The 17,341-nt window shown below is 53.0% G+C and overlaps 3 pseudogenes; all 3 read left to right on the top strand.

Moving 5' to 3' along the window:
• The window catches only part of LOC125437965, a 72,966-nt pseudogene extending 57,510 nt beyond the window's left edge, over positions 1-15,456 (top strand).
• Positions 10,196-15,456, top strand: LOC125434123 (annotated as a pseudogene).
• On the top strand, positions 10,214-15,456 carry LOC125434131 (annotated as a pseudogene).
• Positions 15,457-17,341: the final 1,885 nt, after the last annotated feature.

Below are 17,341 nucleotides of genomic sequence, written 5' to 3'. Positions count from 1 at the left end.
GGGGAGTCCAGGAGCAGGGTCACAGTTGGGAGGGGGGATGCTGGCAACGCAACCCCCAGGTGGCATCTGCATTGCGGTGAGCTGTTATGCTTACCCTTGGCACCATTTTTGGCAATTACTCCCCTGATTGGAAGTAACTTTTGTTGTAAGATAGACACATGCTGCTCCAGACTACTAAGGTAGCTCTTGCACTCTTAAAGTGATATTTCTGTTGGGGATACTGCTCATGGTACCACAATGCCAATAGGGAAGACTGACAGTATGCCTTACATGTGAATTCTCTGCTGTGACTCCCTGTGTAGAATAGCCTGTCTGAGGAGGTCATGAAAGTTCCCACATTCTATCGTTCAGCAATTCTGGTGAAACAAAATAGTTCAGAAACACATTTTTTACAAACTATGGAATGGTTCAGTAGGATACTTCTTTATAGAAGGAACAGGATTGTAGTCTATTCCAGTGCTTATTGCATCTACTATGCTGCCCTTACCATGTTATTTTCTCTTGTGATTTCATTTTCTGCATTGTTTATGATTTATCATGGCTGATATCTTTTTTCTTTTTGTGTTGTTTCAACAATTTTTGTAATTCCAGTCCTATTGCATTGTTTGGGGTATGTGTGTCTTATTCTGTCTGCTTCCATGATTTCATATTGTTTGACCTTCTTTGAATCTCAGTGGGATAGCCAGGCTATCCATCCATCCATCCATCCATCCATCCATCCATCCATCCATCCATCCATCCATCCATCCATCCATCCATCCATCCATCCATCCATCCATCCATCCATCCATCCATCCATCCATCCATCCATCCATCCATCCATCCATCCATCCATCCATCCATCCATCCATCCATCCATCCATCCATCCATCTATCGAATGAGCAGATGAATAATGATGACTGAAGGTCTGATATATGGTTATACACTGCCAACCAATCTGCATTTAGACATGGCCAGTTTTTCAGGTTTCAGTATCTGGAGACCTGGGAATATGTGAGTGTCAATCCATATACATAAAACACTTTTTTCATTGGCAAGAAGACAATATGAGTCTAGTCAAACTAATAGGTAAATTAACTTTTTGAATTTGACAGATTAATACATATATTCAGTTTGAATTTAAGTGGGTTTTAAAATTCCAAGCTCACCCCTTGCATTTCCTTCAAGACCTGAAAACTCAACATTAACTCTCTCTCTCTTATGTATTAAAATTTATACCCTGCCTATATCCAAGTTCTCCAGGTGGCTACAACATTAAAACATTCCCTTGCATAAAATCATCTCTTAAAAACACTGCAACATACAGAAGTTAAAATCCCAACTCTAACCCTCATCTGCTCCTCAACCAGCAGTATCATAGAGAGGGCACCCAGAGAGACAAACCAAATGCTTTTTAAAAACAGATTTTGTAGTAGATACCAAAATGCGATTCCCTTTATGTTTGTGGCATATACAAAGGTCCATGGGGTTGAGACCCAAAAGTATTGATTCAAACTGTAGCCATCAATTATTTCATAGCCGTTGGGATAAGAATTTAATTGCCCCGAGCTTCATATTCTTCTTCTCTGGGCCATGCTGTAGACAGGATTTATAAGTCAATAACCGCAGTTCAGTTCTGAGGAAATGGATGAGCCTGTCTGGAGACCTCATTTGGCAGACATTTTGTGAGGTGGCTTTAATTCTGAGCCTACTAATTTTCTTCTTTTGTACTTGGAGGATTCAGCAAGGGTAAGACGTGGGGCTGGGCCCAAGAACTGTGAGTTAGGGATCCTTCATTCCGCTGTCACTTACGATCCATCATTTACTCTCATCAAGACACATCTGCATTCAAGATGACATGTTATCAATAACTGCTGAGGTGGTGAAATGCCTTTCTTTGGATTAAATATTTAAAATTCTGCTTCCCTGCTCATTCCTTGGTGAGGCAAGTGAGTGAGGATATTTAGATATCAGGCTGATGCTTGGCCCTTAGCTAACCGCAACCCAGTTTTCAATGGACTTCAAGTCATTTAACCCACAAAAGAATGTAGGTCTATGTCTTTATCTCATCATGCCACAGTGGGAAAGAAAGTCCTGGCACAGGAGGATAGGGAAAACTCATCGGTCTTCACATTGATTTAATTTTGTTTGTGTCACTGCCATAACGTTGGTTAATTGTTGATTACGGTACTTGCGAGTGCAGTCTTCTAGCATGAAGGATAACTCTAGTGCAATTCTTTTTGCCCTTGCAGAGATGGTACAAAAGAAGAATCGAGAGTGTGATATCTGTAAACAGCATGTGCCGAACATATACTTAGCATAGACAACACTTCCAGAATTACGCTTGCTTTTGCTATGAATCTTGTAATTTTTTTTTAAATCCACATTTTGAACAAAAGAGCTCACTCTCATATTATTTTCTTCATGGCTAGTTTTCCACTGAAATTTAAGAGTATTGAAATGTTATTTTGAAATGCCAGTTCAGCTGATGAAAACGACTAAATGGGACGAACATATAATGCAGCCTCTCATTGCTTAATTCCATACCTTGTCACGAATCTTTAATACAGCCTTTAAGCAGGGAGAATTTCTGGTTCGTAGCAGGGTCCCCCAATCTTGTTTACCCTATGAAAGCTTGTGGAATTTTTGAAAACAGGTTACCATAGGACGTGGGGTCAAAAATGATTGCCATAGGTTGCTGTTAGTGGAAAGTACCATCAAGTCACAGTTGAATTATGATGACCTTGTAGGGTTTTCAAGGCAGAGAGGTTCAGAGGTGGTTCACCATTGCTGGCTTCTGCATGGGCTGAGAGACTTCTGAGAGAACTGTGATTGGATCAAGGCCCCCCACAGGTTATTGGGGCCAGTTATAAAATGTTGGGAGCCTGCAAGTCAAGGAGGCAGTTGCTAATGGAGGCAGTTGTTTCTGAATGTCTTTTCCGTGTAGATATAACAATGCCTGCCTTTTTTTTGAAGCAACCCCTGTTTTGGGAATGCCAGGATTGGCTATTTACTTTGGAGAATAGATGCTTTTGAGAAGAAACAAACAGGCAACAGAAAACCCGTTGTGTGTGCTATGATCCCCGCAGGTCCCATGATGCCCACAGGTGCCACGATGGTGATAACAAGTTTATAGTATCGTTACGCAATTAGGATAATTTTATGACACCACTACACAGTCAACTATCCAGGGAAGCAACCCTGTTTTAAATTTGTCAGCATGTGGACTGATGTTATTGAAGATCATCTCCCCACAAGGTTGAATGCTCACTGTGGTAAGTTCTCACCTGAGTCCTGTTAACACATTACGGTAATATAATTCTAGTCAACACAGCTAGAAGGGGAGTGAAAATGCACCCTCCTGCATCGGTTAGCCCTTCCCAAGCATAAAGATTCTGCACATACACGCTCAGTTCACAAACTTCAGCATGTCCGCAACAGATCACCTTTCACAAGGAATTCAAGCTGGTGACCCACCACCAGTAAGGTATATCTGCCCAGTTTACATCTCCATAACAAACGGTATTATCATTTATATTATCTAATCTGGAGGAACCGGGTTTGATTCCCAGCTCTGCCGCCTGAGCTGTGGAGGCTTATCTGGGGAATTCAGATTAGCCTGTGCCCTCCCACACACGTCAGCTAGGTGACCTTGGGCTAGTCACAGCTTCTTGGAGCTCTCTCAGCCCCACCCACCTCACAGGGTGTTTGTTGTGAGGGGGGAATGGCAAGGAGATTGTAAGCCCCTTTGAGTCTCCTGCAGGAGAGAAAGGGGGATATAAATCTAAACTCCTCCTCCTCCTCCTCCTCCTCCTCCTCCTTCTTCTTCTTCTTCTTCTTCTTCTTCTTCTTCTTCTTCTTCTTCTTCTTCTTCTTCTTCTTCTTCTTCTTCTTCTTCTTCTTCTTCTTCTTCTTCTTCTTCTTCTTCTTCTTCTTCTTCTTCTTCTTCTTCTTCTATATTCTACACATGAATATGCTCCAGTAAACATCCTTTGCCAGTAGTGGATTGAGCTTTTCCCCTCCCCTCTCCCCCTTTCTGTATTTTTTATCATAGAAAAAATGACCTGTGGCTCTGTGAGAATGTAAACCACTACTATTAAGAGAGCTACTAAGCCTTTGGTGAATTTTAACCAGCTTATGTATATATTTATGAATAAATAAATGTTTTAGAGGGTGTGCTAAATAACATAACTGAATTGGCTGGGATCCCTGTTCTTCCTCCAAGATACTGTTGCAGGTCAGGGACTATTGGAAATGGTGTGAATCATGACAGGGAAGTTGTGCAGTCAGAATAAGGAATCCATGAAAAGTACATGCTTCCTCTTGCATGTGAGAAAGAGGTCAAGGTCAAAGGGGATGGATTCAACCCATTACCCCCAGAGGATATTTTGAACTATGTTGTTCCAGCTTTCCCTATTGCCTCCACACTCCCCATCTTCACACAGGAATATATACAGCATTTAAGGAGCAATCCTAAACAGGCCTGTGCAGAAGTAAATCCCATTTTATTTGATGAGGCTTACTCCCATGAAACTGTTTGTAGGATTACAGCCTTTTTGTCACCTATTGCTATCCACTTCATATTTGAAGCGTCATTCCTGGGCCCCACCCACATAACACATAGACCATAAAGTGAATGCACAGACTTTCCAGAAAAGGCTAGCACATAATGAATTATTGAACTTGTTAACTTAAGTCAGTGGGGAAGCAGCTTACGTTAGCACACTCAACAGGAAGGCAACCCCTAAACTTTCATGTTCAAAGCAAAGACAAATGAAATTACAAAGGGCAGCTCTGGATGTCACTGCACAGAAGACAAGCAAAGGATTCTTGTGTCTTCCTTTGATGCTTCTCAGTAATGTTTAAAGTGATGATTTGTGCTTCTGTCCCATGATCTTAAAGAACATTTAGAACTTGCACATTTCCCAGGGAGAAGGTGTATTATACTGGTCATCATGTCACATTTTATTTACTTATTTTTCTATCTAGCACGTTTGTATGCTGCTCCTCCAGAGACCTGCTCAAGTTGGCTGGCAATAAAAATATGAACAACATGAATTAATGCAATAAATCAATAAAACAGTTCAATAAAACTAATCCGCCAACAAAACCATCCTGGTCTGCAGTTATAAAGCCTTCAGATAATAAAACAGTAGCATAAAACAATCATTGAGCAGGTCACAAAACACCAAAGAAAGAGGGGAATATAAGATCATTAAAATAAATGCCATCAAGTTGGTTTCCACTTATGGCGACCCTATAAATTTAATGTCCTCAAAAATATCCGATTGTTAGCAGCCTTGCTTGGGTCTTGCAAACTGAAGTCTGTGACTTCCTTTATACAGTCAATTCATCTCATGTTGGGTCTTCCTCTTTCCCTGTTGCCTTCCATTTTTCCTAGCATTATTGTCTTTTCCAGTGGGTCTTGTCTTCTCATGATGGTTGATAATGGAATCAAGGAATAGAAAGTCTAGAACAATTTCAGTTTCTTGATTGTCAACCTTAAAGTTGTGTAATTCCCCAGTAGTCATTACTTTCGTCTTTTTGATGTTCAGCTTTAATTCTACTTTGGCACTTTCTGCTTTAACCTTCATCAGTAGTCATTTCAAGTCTTTGCCATTTTCTGCCAGTAATGTGGAATCATCTGCATATCTCAAACAGTTAATATTCCTTCCACCAATTTTCACTTCTTCATCCAAATCTAATTCAGTTTTCCGTATGATATGTTCTGCCCACAGATTGAAGAGATAGGACATAGGTGTCAAACTCGTGGCTCTCCAGATGTTCATGAACTACAATTCCCATCAGCCCTTGCCAGTATAGCCAATGCTCATGTTGGGAGGGACTAGTGGGAATTGTAGTTCATGAACATCTAAAGGGCTGCGAATTTGACACCCCTGAGATAGGCGGGAAAATACATCCTTGTCTGGCAACTTTGTCAATTGGAAACCATCCTGTTTCTCCATATTCTGTCCTAATAATAGCCTCCTGTCCAGAGTACAGGTGGCACATCAAAACAATCAGATGCCGTGACACATCCATTTATTTAAAAACCAACCATAGCTTTTCATTATCCAGCCAAAAAGCTTTGCTGTTATTGTGAAACGCAAGCTGATTTTCTTCTGAAATTATTCCATAGGCTCCAGTAACCACTATAAATTTGCAATATGATCTCTAATGCCTCTTTTCTGAATCCAGCCTGAACATCTGGCATTTCTCATTCCATGTATGCAAACAGTAAATGAAGATAGTGGTAGTGAGTTTTTGCATGGCTCCCCTTTTTTCCCTGGAGATACAAAACCACTACTGTCATGGTTGGCCATAGTACGGCCCCTTAGAACATTCATGATGTCATGACTACTCTAGTTTTGGAGAATTCATAAGTTTCCAATGTATCTAACAGCTTTACTCAGGATTTCTGAAAATACAGACTGTGGAGTTTTCAGCAGTCACACTGTCCTTGTCTGAAAGTCCAAAGCTTACCTGCTGAAATTGTTTATGCCCATGGAGTCACAGCATTCTAGTGGTGGGGGGGGTGGTGGTGGGGGGGGGGGGGGGGTGGTGGGGGGGGGGGGGTGGGGGGGGGGGTGGTGGGGGGGGGGGGGGGGGGGGGGGGGGGGGGGGGGGGGGGGGGGGGGGGAGGGGGGGGGTAGGGGGGGGGGGGGGGGGGGGGGGGGGGGATGGGGGGGGGGGGGGGTGGGGGGGGGGGGGGGTGGGGGGGGGGGAGGGTGGGGGGGGGGGGGGGTGGGGGGGGGGGGGGGTGGGGGGGGGGGGGGGTGGGGGGGGGGGGGGGTGGGGGGGGGGGGGGGTGGGGGGGGGGGGGGGTGGGGGGGGGGGGGGGTGGGGGGGGGGGGGGGTGGGGGGGGGGGGGGGTGGGGGGGGGGGGGGGTGGGGGGGGGGGGGGGTGGGGGGGGGGGGGGGTGGGGGGGGGGGGGGGTGGGGGGGGGGGGGGGTGGGGGGGGGGGGGGGTGGGGGGGGGGGGGGGTGGGGGGGGGGGGGGGTGGGGGGGGGGGGGGGTGGGGGGGGGGGGGGGTGGGGGGGGGGGGGGGTGGGGGGGGGGGGGGGTGGGGGGGGGGGGGGGTGGGGGGGGGGGGGGGTGGGGGGGGGGGGGGGTGGGGGGGGGGGGGGGTGGGGGGGGGGGGGGGTGGGGGGGGGGGGGGGTGGGGGGGGGGGGGGGTGGGGGGGGGGGGGGGTGGGGGGGGGGGGGGGTGGGGGGGGGGGGGGGTGGGGGGGGGGGGGGGTGGGGGGGGGGGGGGGTGGGGGGGGGGGGGGGTGGGGGGGGGGGGGGGTGGGGGGGGGGGGGGGTGGGGGGGGGGGGGGGTGGGGGGGGGGGGGGGTGGGGGGGGGGGGGGGTGGGGGGGGGGGGGGGTGGGGGGGGGGGGGGGTGGGGGGGGGGGGGGGTGGGGGGGGGGGGGGGTGGGGGGGGGGGGGGGTGGGGGGGGGGGGGGGTGGGGGGGGGGGGGGGTGGGGGGGGGGGGGGGTGGGGGGGGGGGGGGGTGGGGGGGGGGGGGGGTGGGGGGGGGGGGGGGTGGGGGGGGGGGGGGGTGGGGGGGGGGGGGGGTGGGGGGGGGGGGGGGTGGGGGGGGGGGGGGGTGGGGGGGGGGGGGGGTGGGGGGGGGGGGGGGTGGGGGGGGGGGGGGGTGGGGGGGGGGGGGGGTGGGGGGGGGGGGGGGTGGGGGGGGGGGGGGGTGGGGGGGGGGGGGGGTGGGGGGGGGGGGGGGTGGGGGGGGGGGGGGGTGGGGGGGGGGGGGGGTGGGGGGGGGGGGGGGTGGGGGGGGGGGGGGGTGGGGGGGGGGGGGGGTGGGGGGGGGGGGGGGTGGGGGGGGGGGGGGGTGGGGGGGGGGGGGGGTGGGGGGGGGGGGGGGTGGGGGGGGGGGGGGGTGGGGGGGGGGGGGGGTGGGGGGGGGGGGGGGTGGGGGGGGGGGGGGGTGGGGGGGGGGGGGGGTGGGGGGGGGGGGGGGTGGGGGGGGGGGGGGGTGGGGGGGGGGGGGGGTGGGGGGGGGGGGGGGTGGGGGGGGGGGGGGGTGGGGGGGGGGGGGGGTGGGGGGGGGGGGGGGTGGGGGGGGGGGGGGGTGGGGGGGGGGGGGGGTGGGGGGGGGGGGGGGTGGGGGGGGGGGGGGGTGGGGGGGGGGGGGGGTGGGGGGGGGGGGGGGTGGGGGGGGGGGGGGGTGGGGGGGGGGGGGGGTGGGGGGGGGGGGGGGTGGGGGGGGGGGGGGGTGGGGGGGGGGGGGGGTGGGGGGGGGGGGGGGTGGGGGGGGGGGGGGGTGGGGGGGGGGGGGGGTGGGGGGGGGGGGGGGTGGGGGGGGGGGGGGGTGGGGGGGGGGGGGGGTGGGGGGGGGGGGGGGTGGGGGGGGGGGGGGGTGGGGGGGGGGGGGGGTGGGGGGGGGGGGGGGTGGGGGGGGGGGGGGGTGGGGGGGGGGGGGGGTGGGGGGGGGGGGGGGTGGGGGGGGGGGGGGGTGGGGGGGGGGGGGGGTGGGGGGGGGGGGGGGTGGGGGGGGGGGGGGGTGGGGGGGGGGGGGGGTGGGGGGGGGGGGGGGTGGGGGGGGGGGGGGGTGGGGGGGGGGGGGGGTGGGGGGGGGGGGGGGTGGGGGGGGGGGGGGGTGGGGGGGGGGGGGGGTGGGGGGGGGGGGGGGTGGGGGGGGGGGGGGGTGGGGGGGGGGGGGGGTGGGGGGGGGGGGGGGTGGGGGGGGGGGGGGGTGGGGGGGGGGGGGGGTGGGGGGGGGGGGGGGTGGGGGGGGGGGGGGGTGGGGGGGGGGGGGGGTGGGGGGGGGGGGGGGTGGGGGGGGGGGGGGGTGGGGGGGGGGGGGGGTGGGGGGGGGGGGGGGTGGGGGGGGGGGGGGGTGGGGGGGGGGGGGGGTGGGGGGGGGGGGGGGTGGGGGGGGGGGGGGGTGGGGGGGGGGGGGGGTGGGGGGGGGGGGGGGTGGGGGGGGGGGGGGGTGGGGGGGGGGGGGGGTGGGGGGGGGGGGGGGTGGGGGGGGGGGGGGGTGGGGGGGGGGGGGGGTGGGGGGGGGGGGGGGTGGGGGGGGGGGGGGGTGGGGGGGGGGGGGGGTGGGGGGGGGGGGGGGTGGGGGGGGGGGGGGGTGGGGGGGGGGGGGGGTGGGGGGGGGGGGGGGTGGGGGGGGGGGGGGGTGGGGGGGGGGGGGGGTGGGGGGGGGGGGGGGTGGGGGGGGGGGGGGGTGGGGGGGGGGGGGGGTGGGGGGGGGGGGGGGTGGGGGGGGGGGGGGGTGGGGGGGGGGGGGGGTGGGGGGGGGGGGGGGTGGGGGGGGGGGGGGGTGGGGGGGGGGGGGGGGGGGGGGGGGGGGGGGTGGGGGCGGGGGGGGTGGGGTGGGGGGGGGGGGTGGGGGGGCGGGGGGGGGGGGGGGGGGGTGGGGGGGGGGGGGGGTTGGGGGGGGGGGGGGGGGGGGGGGGGGGGGGGGGGTGGGGGGGGGCTGGGCGGGGGGGGGGGGGTGGGGCGGGAGGGGGGGGGGGGGGGTGGGGGGTGGGGGGGGGGGGGGGGTGAGGGTGGGGGGGGGGGTGGGGGCACGGCCACCCTAATCCAAACCCCATGAACCGTATCCGGCGCAATAGTTCTAATAATTGCTCACGGCCTCACATCATCAATACTCTTTTGCCTGGCAAACACAAACTATGAACGCACCAACACCCGAGTCCTCCTGGTGGCACGAGGACTCCACCTGACTTTACCACTCATAACCACCTGATGACTTGCTGCAAGCCTTATAAACATGGCCCTCCCCCCCTCAATCAACCTTGCAGGAGAGCTAATAATCATCACAGCAACATTTAACTGAGCCACCACCACAATCATCCTAACCGGCCTAACCACCCTACTAACCGCCACATACTCACTCTACATCTTCATCACAACGCAACATGGCAAGCCCACAACAAGCCTGTCTCACCCACCCTCACTCACACGAGAACACCTGTTAATGGCCACCCACCTACTACCACTACTTCTTCTCATCATAAACCCAAAACTAATATTCTAACCAACGGCGATCATAGTTTTGACCCAAAACCTTGGCATGTGGCCCCAAGAACGAGGCCTAAGCACCCTCTGATCACCGAGGGGGCCGCACGACACCAATTAGAACTGCTAATTCAAATTACCAGGGTTTAAATCCCTGGCCCCCTCAAATACTTTCAAAGGATACAAGACATCCACTAATTTTAGGCATTAGCACCCCTTGGTGCAAGTCCAAGTGAAAGTACATGCCAACAATATTCTGCACCACCCTAACCTTAACACTCCTTATCCTAATCACCGCGGCACTAAACCCCAAGTACAAAACAATTAACACCACCACCACCACAGTAAAACTGGCCTTCATACTAAGCACCCTGCCACTTGGCATTTTCATCAACTACGGACTACAAACAATCACACTAAACACCACATGGCTCAACCAACTCTACCCAATCCCACTAGGATTCCAATTTGACAAATACTCCACCCCGTTTCTACCAATCGCACTATTTATCACATGGGCAATCCTAGAGTTTTCCAAGTGATATATATCTTCCGACCCAAACGTGGACAAATTCTCCACATACCTACTAATCTTTCTCATCGCAATACTTACCCTTACAACAGCAAACAACATACTACAACTCTTCATCGGCTGGGAGGGAGTTGGAATCATATCCTTCCTGCTCATCGGCTGATGACACGGACGCGCCAACGCGAGCTCATCCGCCTTGCAAGCAGTGATCTACAATCGAATCGGCGACATTGGCCTCATTCTCTCACTGGCTTGACTCGCAGCCAACATAAACACCTGAGAAATCCAACAAACACTAATACACTCACCCCTACCAACCATACCACTACTGGGCATTATCCTCGCCGCCACAGGAAAGTCCGCCCAATTCGGCCTACACCCATGACTCCCAGCAGCAATAGAGGGCCCAACACCAGTCTCAGCACTACTGCACTCAAGCACAATGGTTGTTGCAGGAGTCTTCCTACTAATCCGACTGTGTCCTATACTACAGACAAACCAAACCTCTATATCACTGTGCCTTTGTTTAGGGGCCACCACCACACTATTCACAGCCCTCTGTGCCACCACACAGAACGACATCAAAAAAATTATCGCATTCTCCACCTCCAGCCAACTAGGACTGATAGTCCTAACTGTTGGACTAAATCAACCAGACCTTGCCTTCCTGCACATCACCACCCACGCCTTTTTCAAAGCAATACTATTCTTGTGCTCCGGCTCAATCATCCACAGCCTACAAGATGAACAAGACATTCGAAAAATGGGTGGAATACAAAACACCCTACCACTTACCACAACACTCATGACCCTGGGCAACCTGGCCCTCGCCGGCACACCATACCTTGCAGGATTCTATACCAAAGATGCAATCATCGAGGCAATAAATACCTCACACCTTAACGCCTGAGCCCTAACCACTACACTAGTCGCCACCGCCCTTACCGCCGCATACAGCCTGCGAATAACATTCTACACACACATTAGCACCCCCCGCCACAAAACTACGCACCACCTGGCCGAAACCAGCCCAAACCAAACGAACCCAATTATCCGCCTAGCCACAGGAAGCATCATTTCGGGCATACTCCTCACCACAATCCTCCCCCCAGCCTCCCCACAAATTATGACCATGGGCCTCACAACCAAAACCACAGCAATCATCGTTTCACTAATCAGCCTCATCTACGCCACAGACATACTTAACCAAACCACCAACTTTGCCCCGCCCCAACCAAACCTAGCCCACACCTCAACGTCACAACTCGCCTTCTACAACACCCTACTCCACCGTACCCAACCAGAAACCAACACAACCATGGGCCAAACCGCAGCACTTCAACTAAACGATCTCTTATGATACGAACACCTCGGACCAAAAATAATTTCAACAACCCACCAACAACTTACCACCAAACTAGCCCACATACAAACAGGTTCAATCAAGACGTACCTAATAGTCTTCTCATCCCTTATCTGCCTAGCCCTAATGTTACCCCTAGCCACTGCACGAAGACTTCCACACACACCACCCCATGTCAACTCGACCACAACCAACAACGCCAACACCAACCCCAAACCACATAACAATAACAACGCACCACCCCCAGAGTACAACAACACCACCCCACTTAAATCCACTCGCAGACTAAAAACTCCCCCCCAATCCCCCCCCACAACCCCAAACCCGCTCCCCCCAACTAAATCGCCAAAAACCACAACACCAACCCCAACAAAGAAAAGATACCCCAAGACATAGAATAAAACAGAATAGTCCCCCCACGCCTCAGGACAAGAATCTGCTGCCAACGCAACAGAATAAGCAAAAACAACCAACATACCCCCCAAATAAACTAAAAACAAGACCAGCGAAATAAAACTCCCACCAAACAAAGCCAAAACACCACACCCCCCCGCCGCAGTTACAACAAGCCCCATAGCCCCAAACACAGGAGATGGGTTAGCCGCAACCCCAACTAAACCAAACAAAACAACCAACACAAGCAACAAACAAACATACATCATAATTTTTGCCCGACATCTCTATCCGGGGCCCGTAATACGAAAAACTACCGTTGTTACTCAACTACAAAAACTAATGACACCAGTACGAAAAACCCACCCAACAATAAAAATCCTAAACAGCGCCCTAATTGATCTTCCAGCACCCGCAAACATTTCTGCCTGATGGAACTTTGGATCCCTGATAGGATTTTGCCTAATAATCCAAATAGCCACTGGCCTATTCCTAGCCATGCACTATACTGCAGACATTTCACTAGCCTTCTCATCAATCGCCCACATCACGCGCGATGTACAGCACGGCTGACTCATTCGCAACATCCACGCAAACGGCGCATCCATTTTCTTCATCTGCCTCTACCTCCACATCGGCCGGGGGCTCTATTATGGCTCCTACCTATACAAAGAAACCTGAAACACCGGAGTACTACTCCTGTTTTTAGTAATAGCAACAGCCTTTGTAGGGTATGTCCTCCCATGAGGACAAATATCATTCTGAGGCGCAACCGTAATCACAAACCTCCTTTCCGCAATCCCATACCTAGGCACAACACTAGTACAATGAATCTGAGGGGGATTTTCAGTGGACAACGCAACCCTAACCCGATTCTTTACCTTTCACTTCCTCCTGCCGTTCATTATCGCAGCTGCCATAGTACTACACCTCATATTCCTTCACGAAACTGGCTCTAACAACCCGACAGGACTAAACCCAAACACTGACAAAATCACATTCCACCCGTATTTTTCATACAAAGACCTACTGGGCGCAGCTGCCCTCCTCATAGTACTACTAATCCTAGCACTCTTCTCCCCCTACCTCCTAGGCGACCCAGAAAACTTTACTCCAGCAAACCCCCTAGCCACCCCACCACACATTAAACCAGAATGGTACTTCCTATTTGCCTACGCAATTCTCCGATCTATCCCAAACAAACTAGGAGGAGTCCTAGCCCTTGCGGCCTCCATCGCAATCCTCCTCATAGTACCAATGCTCCACAACGCAAAACAACGAAGCACAACTTTTCGCCCACTAACCCAAATTATCTTCTGGTCCCTCATTTCAACAATCATCATTCTTACCTGAATCGGGGGGCAGCCAGTAGAAGACCCATTCATCCTAATCGGGCAACTAACCTCACTTGCCTACTTCCTCATTTTCCTGATTCTGATACCAGCAAGCAGCAAAATTGAAAACGCCTCACTCAACCTATAGTCCCAGTAGCTTAACCCCAATAAAGCATTGGCCTTGTAAACCAAAAATGGGCCACGCGCCCCAGGGACATCAAAAGGGGAGAACCTAAGGCCCCAACGCTAGCCCCCAAAGCTAGCATTTTACTTAAACTACCTCCTGATAAGCGATAGTACAATAAACTATTATATTACATAAGACATACTATGTATAATTAGGCATACATCTATTTACCCCATGACTATCCTCTAGTACAATAAACTATTATATTACATAAGACATACTATGTATAATTAGGCATACATCTATTTACCCCATGACTATCCTCTAGTACAATAAACTATTATATTACATAAGACATACTATGTATAATTAGGCATACATCTATTTACCCCATGACTATCCTCTAGTACAATAAACTATTATATTACATAAGACATACTATGTATAATTAGGCATACATCTATTTACCCCATGACTATCCTCTAGTACAATAAACTATTATATTACATAAGACATTTAATTCAACCTTCGAAGAAATATAATGTATGTAACAAGACTATAATGCATTATCGGACATACACACCAAGTACCTGGTCACCCGCCCACTAACAACGATCATGTCAGGTGTCACGCGCGGGGAAAACACACGGACCTCTCTTGCTTTTTAAAAGGCCTCTGGCTGGTTTAGTCACGAACCACTTACCTAAGACGGACCTACATTACTTTTTAAAAGGCCTGTAGTTGCTCGTATCATTCAATTACCCTTTGCCGTATAATATAGACCTCCCTGAATATAAGGCAGCTGGTAGGTTTTTAATTTTTGGGGGGAGGTGAAGTTCCGCCGCATGGTAGTCTCTCGCAGAAGCTCGACCACAAACCAGTTCACCCGAACCCACTCCTAATCCGCAGCTTCCACACCCCCCAGAGGACAAATACTTCATGCTCGATAGACATAAATTAGCACCAAATTGACCCACATACTCCTGCCGCGCGCACGAAAAAACACAAAATTGTGCGCACACACCCACACCCACACCCACACCCACACAAATTGTGCGCACACACCCACACCCACACCCACACAAATTGTGCGCACACACCCACACCCACACCCACACAAATTGTGCGCACACACCCACACCCACACCCACACAAATTGTGCGCACACACCCACACCCACACCCACACAAATTGTGCGCACACACCCACACCCACACCCACACAAATTGTGCGCACACACCCACACCCACACCCACACAAATTGTGCGCACATACCCACACCCGCGCCTGGTGCTGCCGCAAACCCCCCCTACCCCCCCGTAGGTGAACAGCCGCAACTAATCGGATACTCGGCAAACCCCTAAAACGAGAAACTAGCTACAACCTCTACCCACGCAAGCACCCACACAACAACCCGGGCACTCGAGCTTATTCAAAATTATATACACCAATTATTAATTCTATACAACATCAAGACCTTATACTACTTTTACCCGCCCAAAATTATATACACCAATTATTAATTCTATACAACATCAAGACCTTATACTACTTTTACCCGCCCAAAATTATATACACCAATTATTAATTCTATACAACATCAAGACCTTATACTACTTTTACCCGCCCAAAATTATATACACCAATTATTAATTCTATACAACATCAAGACCTTATACTACTTTTACCCGCCCAAAATTATATACACCAATTATTAATTCTATACAACATCAAGACCTTATACTACTTTTACCAGTCCGCGTAGCTTACCACAAAGCAAGGCTCTGAAGAAGCCGAGATGGGGCCCACCCCCGAAGACAACTGTTTTGGTCCTCAACCCAAAGTTGCTTTCAGCCAAAATTACACATGCAAGCCTCCACAAACCCGTGCCCAAAACCAAGCACTATCATATAACACCGGACCGGGCATCAGGCACACCTATAGTAGCCCAAAACGCCCAGCACCGCCACGCCTCCACAGGACCCAGCAGTGACAAACCTTAAACCATGGACCAACCCGATTTAGTCATGGCTGAAAGGGCTGGTAAATTTCGTGCCAGCCACCGCGGTTACACGAAAGGCCCAAACCAACTACCATCGGCGTAAAGCGTGACCAAGAGCCAGGGCCTAAACCCTTGGGACAGAAACTGCATACCACCGCCGTAAAACACCAATGCATGCAAGAACCACATTCCGCCCCACCAAAAGCCAATCCCACTCACGAAAGTCAGAATACAAACTAGGATTAGATACCCTACTATGCCTGACCATAAACCATGATTATTCTACACAGATAACCCGCCAGAGAACTACGGGCGAAAAGCCCGAAACTCCAAGGACTTGACGGTGTCTCACACAGCCTAGAGGAGCCTGTCCTACAACCGATACCCCACGCTACACCCAACCTTCTCTCGCACCACACAGCCTATATACCGCCGTCGTCAGTTCGCCCTATGAAGGGCCACACAGCGAACGAAACACTCCACTCACTAACACGTCAGGTCAAGGTGTAGCTCACGAGAAGGGAGAGATGGGCTACATTCTCAGTCTACGCCTGAGCACACCAACAGCAACATGAAATTTTTAGCCACAAGGTGGATTTAGCAGTAAATCGAACAAGATATGCTCGCTTGAACCAAGCCCTGAGACGCGTACACACCGCCCGTCACCCTCATCAAAAACAAATCAGAAGCACTTTAACCCTCATTACCAAATCAACAAAACCCAGATGAGATAAGTCGTAACATGGTAAGTGTACTGGAAAGTGCACTTGAAACACAGGATAGCTTAACCAATAAAGCATTCGGCTTACAACCGAAACATGTGCCCACGCACTCCCGTGCGCCAACACCATAGCCCACACAACATACAAAGCCCCCCCACCCCAAACCAAACCATTTGCCACATCAAGTATTCGCGATAGAAACATATATCACCGGCGCCATAGCAAAGAGTACCGCAAGGGACCAATGAAAGAAGCAACTGAAACACCTCACGCACAAAACAGCAGCGCTAATCGCGCGTACCTTTTGCATCACGATCCACCAAGCCCCAAACAGACCAAGCGCCCTACACACTGTCCCCCCCGAACCCGGACGAGCTATCCCACAACAACCACCATGCGTGCACCCATCTCTGTGGCAAAAGAGCGGGAAGATTGCAGGATAGAGGCGAAACACCAACCGTGCCCGGCGATAGCTGGTTGCTCACTAATCGAACCTTAGTTCACCTATAGACCCCCCCCCCCCAAACCCATATGCCCCTGTATAAGCTCTATAAGATATTCACTGGGGGTACAGCCCCAGTGAACCAGGAAACAGCCACCACTAGCGGGCCACCCACTACAATAGTCACACTGTAGGCCTCAAAGCAGCCACCACAAATAGCGTCACAGCAACAACTTCCGCAATTCCACCACACAATTTCGCCCCCTAGACTACCACTGAGCCATTCTACCCAACCATAGAAGAGACACTGCTAGAACTAGTAATAAGAGCCAACCCTCTCTCCCAGCACACCTTTTAGCCAGCACTAGACACACTACTGGCACCTACCCCAGTCCAAAGACGGCCACCGAACCACAACCAAGACACCCTCACCAACCCACTGTTACCCCAACACAGGCGTGCCATAAAGAATG

Source organism: Sphaerodactylus townsendi, linkage group LG01 (assembly GCF_021028975.2).
Source record: "Sphaerodactylus townsendi isolate TG3544 linkage group LG01, MPM_Stown_v2.3, whole genome shotgun sequence".
In the NCBI taxonomy this organism is placed as follows: Eukaryota; Metazoa; Chordata; class Lepidosauria; order Squamata; family Sphaerodactylidae; genus Sphaerodactylus; species Sphaerodactylus townsendi.
The sequence above is the reverse complement of the archived record's forward strand: the minus strand, read 5'-3'. Positions and strand labels throughout refer to the sequence as shown.